General features: G+C 41.6%; 1 long non-coding RNA gene across 2 annotated transcripts in view; it reads left to right on the top strand.

Moving 5' to 3' along the window:
• LOC137106568 (uncharacterized) overlaps positions 1 to 12,538 on the top strand; it is an 88,331-nt gene that overhangs the window by 42,285 nt on the left and 33,508 nt on the right. The window lies entirely within an intron of this gene.

Here is a 12,538-nt window from a genome sequence, read left to right as displayed (position 1 = left end):
AACTTATAAGTGATCTAAATGTAAAAAACAAAACAAAAAACTGATTCACAAAGTTTTGGCTGCTATACAGGCATATTTAAGTGGATAAACATTCATTAATGTGAAGACTTCAGATCAGATGCCAAAGCCTTGTAAAATGTTTTGGTATCGTGTGTGACATAATTTTACTGTACTACTCGGGAAACTTGGTGATCATTCTCTGCATTGTTTTTGCCATCCTCTGAGACTCCAGTATCATGCATCTTTAACTTTAAATGGCCTTCATGAAACTACCGTGACAAAGGCTCTATGCCGAAACGTGTAGGTATAAGAAAGAAAATGATTCCATTCCTTTTTATGCCTTCCTGGTTCATTTGACATAATAGTTTAAGAAACACTAACAGCCCCTTGTTTCTTTGTTTAACATAGGTTGTCTGCCTCCTTGTAAGGCCAGGAAATTTGAGGTTAATAATAAGATTTGATGTTCAGCAGCTGAAATCACAATGTAGGATAAAAGGATGATTTGTTGTATGCAGGAAAAGTACTTTATACTCTGTATTTATAGGAGATAATAATATAATGCTTTTCTACAGTGGTTATTCATTTATTTCTGTAAGTTATGTCCTTATAGTGAAGTGCCAAACATTTTTTCTGTTTTTAGCAACTTATAAAGGCTGACCAGAGGTGCTGGGTTAAGTTATGCTAATGTTGCAGGGATCATCAGAGTGCACCAGCAGATAACATGTTTTAAAGTCCACATTGCTGGGAGGTTGAAAGGCATGGAGTCTCTGGATTGAATTGGTACTGGCGGCCTTTTGGAGAGAGTAAAATGCTAAAGCTGGATGATGTAGGGGCTGGATTCATGAAAAGCGGTGGGCACGGAAGAGCACCCTTAGGTGGTATGTGAAATTAAGAATGATTAAGAAGCAAGAAAGACCAGGAGAATTGCTTTGGGGAGGCTTGCTTAATGAACATAGCTAGAGGAAAAGGGGCACGGTGGAGAGTCAGAGGCTGATTCACGTTCACCCAAAGAGGCATTTGGAGGAACAGATACAGACAAATGAGCAAAGAGGTCGACAGAACCATAGAGTTAGTTTCGAGAAAACTTGCAAAATAAACATATGTGCAGGTCATTTATAGAGTATAACTCACATGTTTACTGTAGCGTCTCTCATAGGTTGTGTATTTTGCATAGATTCGTAAACCAGGTCACCAGCAAATGGATATCTAAGTTAAAGCAGGTGAAGTGCCTGCTGAGAGGCGAGCGAGAGGCAAGGAGGTGTTGCAGCGGTCATCAGGGGCTGACATTTATTTTGGCTCAGACAGATGATGTAATTAACTTTTAGACCTTCCTGTTCGTGGCTGCTTCTCCTGACAGGTGCGCCAAAGAAAACAAGCCAAAACTCACCACCTTCCCTTTCACCCTTCAAACACATCCACATTAATTTGCGCGCACATACACACACACACTCTCCTCACTCATTCCATGTCTAATGTTACACCTCCTTTTCCTCCAATCTTTACCGTCCTATCTGCCCTTACTGTCGCTTTCTCACTCTCTTTCCCCCGACTCAGTGCAGCGAGGTGTCTTCCAGCTTCAAGTGCTTGTATCCAACTGTAGTGGCTTTCAGTTTTCCTCCATCAACACAAAAGCGCTTCCTTGCTTTGCTACTATTTTGTTCTCCAGGGAAAAGTGCTCAGTAGGCCTACAAGTTAGCTTCAACCACTGTGACACTCCAGAGTTGCTTAACGCAGCACTTTTTTCATCAGCCTGGCAGATTTGCATTGGAATGAGTGACAACATACAGCCATAAGCTGCGTGTTTGTACCTTGTATGTGTCATGATGACTATAAGAGTTTTCCTTAAGTTTTCACAGGTTGTGCTCTTCTTACACTAACTTGGAATTGGCTCTGTTTGATGCCATGATGAATAAATGAATAAAAATGAACAAATTCCATATGAGGTAGTAATATCTTAAAGACGTTTCACCTCACCTCCTTGTCAGTCATGGCATGTATAAACCACCACACCTGTGAGCAGCTCTTGGCACCTCCTGTGAGATATGGGGTATTTCGGATTTTTGGAAGCATTGCAGGTGTACTTTGTAAACTGCCCCCACAGCCATATCATCTCTAATAATGAATAATGATGGCTGAGGTCTGTTTTGTTTATTTGCTGGCCTGGAAACAGGATAAAGCTTATTTTGCACGGAGGCCGACACGAGGCAGATATGAGGCTATAATGGTTGGCAGATGCACTGGCCTGCGCCTTGGCTGCCGAACAAGTGAGGTGTTTGTTTGCACAAGCTGATTTCTCAGACTAAACTGGTATCGCGTCCTGCCAGCTGCTTTGGATCAAAACAGTCAGCCGAGGCGGGCGGGAAGGGCCCCCGTCCACCTGGCAAAACAAGATGGGACCTTGATGTGACAGCGAGTAAAACATCTCCGCTAACAAATGAGGAGTTTACTGAGATGACACACGCTCTGTTGTCTTAGCTGTAAATTTAGGCACAATTCAGTTACTAATCGAGGGGGTCATAAAGTATAAAAAGGCGAGAGAGACAAAAGCAGAAACAGCGAGCTCATGCTTTGTCTTCAGTCTGGGGTCAGACTGAAATATGGGATTAAATAAAGGCTACAAAAGCCAGACACTATATTTAGTCTTGAGAAGTCGTGAGGAGAAGTCACCTTTTCTTTTCTTTTTTCTCTGACTGTCTGACTGTCGTTTCTGATGCACACATCGGGTGATTGTGATGACAGGAGCCTTGCCCCACAAATCTTCTGTGCAGGGAGGTATTTGTTCAGGAACGCCACTTGTAAAGGCATTTGGTTTGCATTAAACCATACTTTCATTGCACATGTGAATGCATTACTGTTTTTTTTTCTGTCATGCACTGTTGGTCGCAGCCAGACGCCATCAATTCAGTGTCGTTGGCTCTGAAAGAAATAGTAAATCACAAAAGTTATTCAGGTAAACAACTCCTTATGGTACTCTTAAGAACGGTTGAGTTCACCCGGCAGTTCACTTGCAGTGGCACGATGTGAGAGAAAAACACAGTGCATGTGCTTGTTTAATGGCAAGTCATATGTTAATTTTAATGACAGGTTTACCCAGTGCACAGGTGCGTTGAAGCAGAGGTTGCAGGAAAGAGGTTAATTCTCACAGTCGCTCTAACAAAAGTTTAGGCAAGGCAGGCAAAAGGGGGGAGGGGCTTTTGGAAAGAGGAAAAGGGAGGAGAGAAAGAGGACAGGCAGACGAGTTTGAAGGAGTTCTCTGTTTTCCGACAGGTTTCAGCATCTCTGGGAAACCTGCTGGTCTCATTGGCCACTGCCTTGGGGAATACTGAGGAAATGTCCTCATTTTCAGCTTTTTGAGACGCACCTCTGTGTGTGTGTGTGTGTGTGTGTGTGTGTGTGTGTGTGTGTGTGTGTGTGTGTGTGTGTGTGTGTGTGTTTGTGTGTGTGATGTTTGTGTCTGTGCACCCCAGGTGCAGGTGGAGTTTTTCAAGAAACTCATTCATTGATGGTAAAAAAAAGGAACTTTTCCTCACTCAAGCCTGATTGTATCGAGGTTGTTTGAATAAACAATATAAAAAACATGTTAAATGATCATGTAACAACAGTAGCAGTTTTTATATTGTGTCCCATTTGTCATCTTGTTATCTAGTAACATCATTATATTAATGTTTGCATTTTATTTTCAATGAGTAGCAATGGAAAATCTGTATTTGTCTTATACACAGCCTTATATAAATATATTGTATATCCACAATATTGTACACTTTTCTTGCTTTTTTTTGCTAAAACAAATAATTTGCAATGTTTGTACTTTGCAATTAGAACAACATAAATCATTTTTGCCCCAAATATTGTATTCACAAAGAAACAAGAAAAAAAAACATATGACAAAAACAACAATGATCTCAAATTAAAAATTCCATCTTCAAATCCTACAAATATTTATCTTTGTAGCATTTGCAATTTTATTGTTTGAATTTACTTAGAAAGAGCCTGTAACTATTTGATGCTATTGAGTGACTTATCGCCTCCTATACCATCTCCTGCAGCAGTATTTTCCTCACCTCCCCTGCACCTCACTCAAATGATGAACACACACAACGTCAAATAGTATCAATCTTTTAAAAGCCATAAGGATAGCATGGCTGCAGGCCATGGCATGGCATGCAGCCATAGCTTCACTATCTTCTCTTTTATCGCCTGCCTGTTACTGCTGGTGCCACTTCATAAATAAAGCCATTACACTGGAGAGAGGTGCGGGACAGGACTGTGTGTTCACATAGACAGGCACAAATAAACATGCTGACACACACATACACACACACACTGCGCAGGTACTCAGTCTCCCGTCGCTGGGGAGCTTTAACCCTGACCAGCTTAGTTCAGAGGCGACGGGCTTTATAGGACATTGGGGAGCAGCTCACATGGAGTAAATAGAATATCCAATGGTGTCTGTCCCAATCTCGAAATAAGCCACCAAAATCTCAGTGGTTTTTCACTCAAAGCTGTGTCAAGACACAAGTGTGTACATACACTTACACCACACGTTTTCAACATGCTAAAAGAAAACAAACACATGCACAAAGCAGCATCTGTGAGTGTGAGTCCCAGTGAAGCTAAGGGTTTTATGCTGACACTAAAGAATGTGTTCATCTAGGAGTGAAGGGCCTCTCTCTCTCTGTTACCTGCCTCCCTGCCAGTGGACTGACTGACTGACTGAAGTGTAGTCTAGTGGGTGATCTGACAGGGATCTTCACGTGATCCCAAAGGACCCAAAAGCTAGAGCCCTTACCGAGGATATTGGTGAAACATTACTTGATCTGAGTGTGGTCTGCTTGTAGGGTGGGTCCTGAGTTTACACAGCCTTGTCTCTTAACCAAAACTTGTGTGTTTTATCAAAATGTACTTCAGCAAAAGAAACACTATTATCCCTTCTGTTTTAGTCTTTGGAGCTTGCTCTGGATAAGTTAACAAAATGTTGTTGGCCTTTTCCTCTGCGTGTGTGAAGGAGAGCAAAGCAGGAGGTGAATGATTCAAAGCCAAGCAAAAGTTGAGGGTTGTTTGAAGAGAACTGGCCTTCTTCAAATCTGAAGAGAAAAAAAAATATGGCTTTGTCGGAGACAGATGGGGAAATTGAGAAATGGAGTGCACCCAATTGTTGCAGAGCAAGTACAAGATTAAATCTGTGCCACTCTCTCTGTGTTACTGCCCTGTCCCGGAGACGGCAAGGTATGGATCATGAGGTGGAGAGAAATCATTTATAAAGCAAGAGAAGGGGGTTTATGAACTGAGCTGGTTTGGGAAAGAAAGTGTTGATGCAAGATATGGACAGAGGAAGATAAAGGCAGGGAAACAGACAAACAAGGAGTGTTAGTGGAAGCGAGGCCAGATAGGAAGGGTGGAGTTTCTTCATCCCTCAAATCATCCCTGCATAAGAGAAAACAAAGCTTGGTAAATGCTGATATGATTTTTAAAACAGCAATATGGTTTGACACAGTGTAAGAGCCAAATATTTATCTTTCTGCCTCTTTGTTAGTGCAGACAGGTCTGGAAATACTTTTACAAGTCACTAATAATATTTATAGTTTTTACATATGGGCGCGTAGCACATTCAGAAGTGGTTTTGGTTTCTCCGTGACGTGGGTTTCACACAGCGCAGGCATGATTGAATTCCAGCCTGCACGTAAGTGTTTTTTGATCTAGTAGGCTTGATCCTTGCACACCAAAGCGACGCCACACACAAGCTATACTGTATGCACGCATGTGTACACACAAGCGCACACATTATACGAAATCAGCCTGGCTCAAAGTGGATCATTATTTACTAAACAGGTTGCCTAACAAGAAAAGACTGATTCCCCTGCAGGCTTGTATAAAAACCCTGGAAGCATGGCAGCAGAGCAATATCCATCATAATTGATGTGTTGCAAAGCAGATTACACACATTAGCACACACTGTACTAGCTATGACAGCTCCAACTGAACATGACAAATTCCATAATGTGGAAAAAAAAAGGTATTTTGCTCTCTCTGGGCTTAAAAGACACGGCAACTAACAAAGAGGCATTAGCATTTGCAGGAGTAAAATGTGAGAATTTGTGTTTGTGTGTGCATAAGCTGGTGTGTGTGCATGCTCTCATCTCTCCTTAATTGCATTCTGTTTGTTCCACTTGGGGCGGAGGGTCCTGTAAACTGTTTAGAGCTTGGCACAGCATCTCCTGCTCTGTGACAAGACTCCATTCAACACGGTTAATCCCAGCATAACATTAGCTACACGGACGATGCCTTTGACGCCACTGTCAGCGGCGGCGTTATTTACCGAACACAGCACAACAGATAAGCTCATTGAAACTGCAGCGGCTCATGCATTGTGGGGTGGCATTAGGGGTGTCTGTAGCTGCCTAATCAGTGGGCCGGATGCTGGAGAAATAAATAAGCTCTGGGAAGAGGGACGGCTTTACTCGGTCTATCACTCCCCTCCACTCACTCACTCACTCACTCACTCACTCACTCACTCACTCACTCACTCACTCACTCACTCACTCACTCACTCTCCTCTCACTCTTCTAATCAACTCAACAGCATTACGACAAATCTGCTCCTGGAATTCCTGCTGGTTGCCTCTATTTCTGCAAGCGTGCTATTAAATTAGCTTGTTAAAGGCTGTAAACAATATGGTATTGATGAGAGTATTATGTTGATAATGATGATTATTATTATTACTTTAAATGTTAAAGATGATTGGGTTTTTTTGTGAGACACTCAATACAAAACTACTTAATATTTTTTCTTATTTTGGATTAATTCCACAAGAATTCAAGTTTATCACTTTATCGTCATTATGTTACACTCCATGGAGACTAAAAATAGGCTCTTTACTACATCACAACCTTCACACGTTTCATCTTTAGTGATCCAAGTATTTATTGATCCAAGCCTACTCTGTGTTAGTTTAAATATGTAAAATTCATAACTACTGCTAGAATTAGGCATAAATAGAAAGTTCTGTTTTTAAACCATAGTTCCTCATAAGACAAAAAATGTCTTAATGTAAATGTTATGGATAAATATATAATTTATAATTGTAGTTGAATATCCTCTGATTTTGTTTCTGTATAAATAATGACATTTTCCTTTTATTCTTTTTTTGCCTTTGAATAAACCTTTATGTAAATGATTTAATGTAAATGATTTCCTTCAGCACTAATTGTCAAATTCATTTTAATTGTAAAAGAAGACTTGAGCTGTGCGGTGTGTTTATGTGTGACCAAGCCACACGCCCACTCCTGACGACCCACTAATTAACACCCCATGCTAATCACTTTTAACCCAGCCAATAACCAGTGACATGCCATCATGCAGATCACTACACAGCACAGCAGTACATCCAAGGCAGGCGATATTTTCTTTTTCTCTTCAGTGTTGTGTTGGAGAGACATCTCAGTGAGAATTTTGACTTGTTTCACAGTATGAGAGTGAACTGTTTTAACTGTTTTCCTGAACAGAATTCGGTATTTAGCAGGACTGTCATTCGCACAGTGATACTGAAGTGATATAAATATTTGAATGGTGACAAAGAAACATGTCACCACCGCCACCACCACCCTCTCCTCTACCGAAGCATCTGTGGCTTTAAATTCATGCTGTATGTTTCTCCCTGTGCTATAATTTCTAATATTACATTTATTTTTGTCACCATACAGAGTGCCACATGTATTAGATCTAATCCATTAGCCTGATCCTACTTTACATACACTGGTTTAAGGACGTGTTGGATAAATATCTTCCCAGTGAATCTGCCGTTCTGGCTGAAATAATGATTTTGATATAAGTTAAGCTGATTTGCCTAAGCTACCGAGTAATTAACTGAACTTAATCATTTCATTGCAATTCATTCCCATTACCTGAATTACTTTTACAGACTCTCCTATCTTTTGTAATGTCTGTGTCTGCTTTTTAAGTTCACCGTTGTCTGGTAGTGAAGGAGCAGCGCAGCTGAACTCTGTTACAATACTGACCTCTAGTGTCAGTTTGCCCCGGTTCGGGCTGCCCTGCGAGTTTAAAATGTGACATTTTAGCAGGTTCATTGGTAGTCCTATCTAAGGTAATGAATCCGCTTTGGACAAACTGCCTAGATGGAAGCTTTAGCCTCCAAACGCCTGGAGCAGGGATTGCCCAGGATGGGGCAGAGGTAGATTAGGAGTCAGTGTAATGAGAGGCAAAGCATCTCTTTAGCTCACCCTTTGTCTTTGCTGCGATTCAACAAGCCCTGGAGGAAAAAGAGAGAGATACTTCTTTGGCCACTGGCAGCCACACGGGCATTGGCTTTATTTTTCATCATCCTCTTCTCCTCTCCTTCCTGTCGGCCTCTTTTCCTATCCCTCTCTGGATTTTTTTCCTTCCTTTTCTCCAGTGAATGCTGACATGCCAACGTGGCCTCACGTCCTCGACAGGAGATTGTCAGATCTTCTAGATTGTGAAAAAACAGGGGACACTTGCCAGCCACACTGGTGAACTGAATGGGCAATAGGCGTAATATGGCTCGCATTTAATAAACAATTACCAATCTATAATAGATGAGTTCGGCTCCTGAGGTCCAGCTCCTGGCCTGGGTTGGGAGCGGGAACAGGAGAGTTAGAAGAGCTAAGAGACGGAGAGGGGATGAATGAATAATGCCGAGGCAGCACCCAAATGCAGAGACACATACGGCACCAATTATCTTCCCCTGCTAATGATCATCATCTCTGTAGTGCTCTTCCCTCGATATTTCCCTCACCCCCCGTGCCCAAATCTGACATCCACCTAGCTATTCTCACACCTCACTGTGCGCCATCCCCCATAGCTCGCAAACAGAGGAAAAGGGAGTCAAACTGAGGCAGTAACTGTTTCCTAAATGTTGATCTTCATTTAGTTTGCCAGTGTTTTTTTTTTTTATTTCATTTTACAACAGACAGGTTTCCTGGTGGTAGGATGGTGGGGGGACAGTGACCATTGCTCCTCTTTTGAATTACAAACCAATCGGGGACTTCTCTTCAGCAGCTTTCTGTTCAGTCCAAGGTCACCCAGATTACACAAGGGTACAGCGTGTGTATTTGAGTGTGTGCGTGCATGCAGATAGACCTTGTGGGGTGGGGGTGTCTGTCGCTAGTTGGATTAGCATACAACTCTGACAGAGCGAGGGGAATTAAAGGCAGCACAGAGGTATGATGGCCAAGCAAAATGGTCCCTGCTCTGTGCTTTATTTGAATAGACAGCCTAAAATACTTGAAAACACCGAGGCAGCGAGGAGAAGCTCTTTGGCCCCCAGGATCACAAGGCGGGGGTGGACCTGTGGTGCTCAGACACACTGCAAGTGGAGTAGATAGGGCCCCAGTAGACAGCTTCGCTATGGGAAATAATGCAGCCATTTTGGCTCCCTCAGGGCCCAAGTCTGTGGTAGTAATGGGATCAGAGCCATGACCCTCCCAGGACATGGTACCACTGTTGGATATTCTATGGCAGTGAACAGAAGTCTGTGCTCAGCTACTTTTCTCACTTAGATTCACATTTGTTTTACTTTTATGTAGCTTTAACAGTGACTAATCAAATTATCCAAAGTTTCCAGGAATAGACTCTATTAACAATTGAACAGAGTGCAGCGCTACTTATGACTATTGTAAAACCTTCTAGCGCATATAAAGCTATGTACTCTGGATATCTTCTAATCATATCTAATGTTCTTTATGTATGCAAGGATATTGTAAGCTATTAACATATGCACGAAAAAAGCGAGCCATATAATTGTACCTTTTTATCATTTAATCCCAGCACTGGAAGATACAGCAGAGATCACATTAACATTTACATTTGAGAATCCCTCACCTTCTTGATACAGCTCCAGCTTTCAGCCCCAGCATCTCATCCACCTTTACATAATATCAGGCTGTATTAATGCTACATATGGAGCTCCACTGTCTGTGCTGTGTGGATTTACATTTTCCTAATGGTGTGCTTTCATTTTCCCCCTCTATACTCCTGTCCTTCCCTTCACCTCCAGCCCACAGCCCACGGTGATTTAAAACACATACAACTGTACTGCCGTTTTTACTGCGGAATAACACAAAGCACGGGTTGAGACACCTTTGGTCGCCCCGGCCCCATCTGTTGCACATCTGGAAGTGGTGCGCCGCACCAATAATTGGAAGTCAATTTGTTTGAAGCTATGTATTCGGCATCTGGCTTGATTCATAAAAGCTCTGGAAATCGCATTAATTTTATAGCATCTCAAGAAGGCCAAGCCACTTTTTTTTCATCGCTCTTATGTTCCGTCGTTAATGCACGTGGGGCCTCACTAGTCTAGTGACGTGGGAGTTTGTCGAGCACTGGTCAGGGTGTGGTCCTTAATAAAAGCAGCACAGAGGCCAGTGCCTTAAAGAATCATGGGAAAATTGCTGTTGTAAACTACAGCTCCAGTTTTGTTTGCTTGAGCTGCTTTAAAAGATTTTCAAATTTTTACTTTTTTTTTTTTTTTAATTTCACCTTTGGCTTTGACCTTAACCTCAGATCATTTCTTATTTTACCTGAAGGCGAAAAAACTCATCCGGGGCCTAGTTTGCCACATTTCCAGTGGATGGATTGACTGATTGAGAAGCAGCATGGTGTTGTTTGTCACACCGCTCTGAGTCAAGGCTGAAAATAGATATGACACTTGATGTTTGGTGCCTCACTGCCGGCTGTCATATTGTTATTCCCACTCAAATTTCACCTAATTTGTGCACAAGTCTTGTCACAGTCCAGATCCTGATGAGGGCTTTTAGGTGGTTATTTTTTTCCCTTCGCTTCCACGTATGTGTGGCAACAAGGTGCAATGAGATACACACCTGTGCGTGCATGTGGCTGTGTGTGTGTGTGTGTGTGTATAGTATGCATATCGTATGTGTTGGTTTGTGCTCAGGTGTGCACATTTGTGTTTGCACACAAGCACATTTGATTGGGCTTGTTTGTGTGCGCGCGTGTGTGCGGCCCTGTGCGTGAGTGTTTTTGCCGTGCTCCAAAGTGAGTCACCTCGACGGGAGGTGATTAAGAGTTGCCAATGGCAGGCTCGACAGGTGAGTGCATTGTAGCACGCTGGCAGCTGTGGCATCTGCACAGGTGACAGCTTCTGCTGCTCAGTGGTGGTGTCAGTGTTGGTGGGTGGCAGGAGGTCTGACAACGTTGTTTTGGTGACAGAATGACTCCACTGTGAGGTTCACGACATCACTTGCCTTCTTTAGATTTGTCAGTTTTTACTGGGAAGTATGGGAAGTACCATGAACTTTAGCATATACTTCCAAAGGACGTATTCAGTGTGAAAGTACTGTTTACCAACCATTACTGTTTACAACTACCCTAAAATATTTTACTTGTTAGGCCTTATTTTTTTATTAGTAATTCACCAAAGGTTCTCTGTTGTGCTTGAGTTAGTTTCCTTTCATTAACACACTGCACAGTGTGAGGATAAAACACAGCCCACTGCTGCCACCTGCTGTCCGAAATACAAGCAGCAGCCTTTTTAACTTGGGGGTGAGTAATTCATTGACTATTTTGCTGTGCATGCAGTATTAACACAAAAATGAATGGAAATATTATTTTACAGTGTTAGATAGATATTGCAACAAGCTAGAAACCCTCTAGTGTCTTGGAAAAGCACTGCTGAAGAGCAGAGGATGCTTGTACAATTGCTTTACATGTTCATATTTATTTTCACTTCTTTACGTATGCAGCTTCTAACAAAACCCTTATTGGACCTGGGTTTTCTCAACCCATTGACTTGCATCATTTCCTGAGTTTTCAAATTGTGGGTTTATGAACTGTGATATTCCAAATAAAAAGTCGCTTGTTCTGATGTCACCGTTGCCTCATCCGACGACTTTTCCTTTTGAAGATTGTGCATAGCTGGCCTTGAACTTTGTCCATGATAGCCTTTGATATGGAGAAAAACTAATTAGTTACAAAGTTAATCTGACTTCTTTTCAGGGTAGAATGCTTTGTCTCTTGGGGATGTTTTAAGAGAATCTTACATGAATGCGTATTATTATTATGTTTTAATAAATTCTGTAAATTAATTTAAAACCCTAACTTTCACTTTCATCAGATCATATACTGATTGAATATGTGTATTTTTTCTTAAAATTGTTAAGACAAAGAAGGAGAAAAAAAATATATAAAAAATTCCAACTGTAAATTGAGCCTTGTGAAATCATATGTTGACATTTTCCTAGATGTCTCAGATATTTCTTAGTTTTTTTATCAAAATGAAAATCTATATTTACCTTCTACAATTTCTTTGGCCAATTACTCATAAACATCACCCCCGCTTTGTAGTTGGACTGGCTATAGTCTGTAATCATTGATTGGTTCAGTCTTATTCGTGGCTAAACATGATACGAGGAATGTTTTGATTTCATTATAGAAAAACACACTAATAAACTGTGAAACGTCAATTCCGGGAAGCTTTGATGGGAAATCCATTTGGGAGGTATTGGCAAGTTTTTTATTTTTTTAGACTGGTCTGTTTGTTGCA

This window comes from Channa argus, chromosome 21 (genome assembly GCF_033026475.1).
Source record: "Channa argus isolate prfri chromosome 21, Channa argus male v1.0, whole genome shotgun sequence".
NCBI classification, from domain to species: domain Eukaryota; kingdom Metazoa; phylum Chordata; class Actinopteri; order Anabantiformes; family Channidae; genus Channa; species Channa argus.
This window is presented reverse-complemented; position numbering and strand designations above follow the sequence as displayed.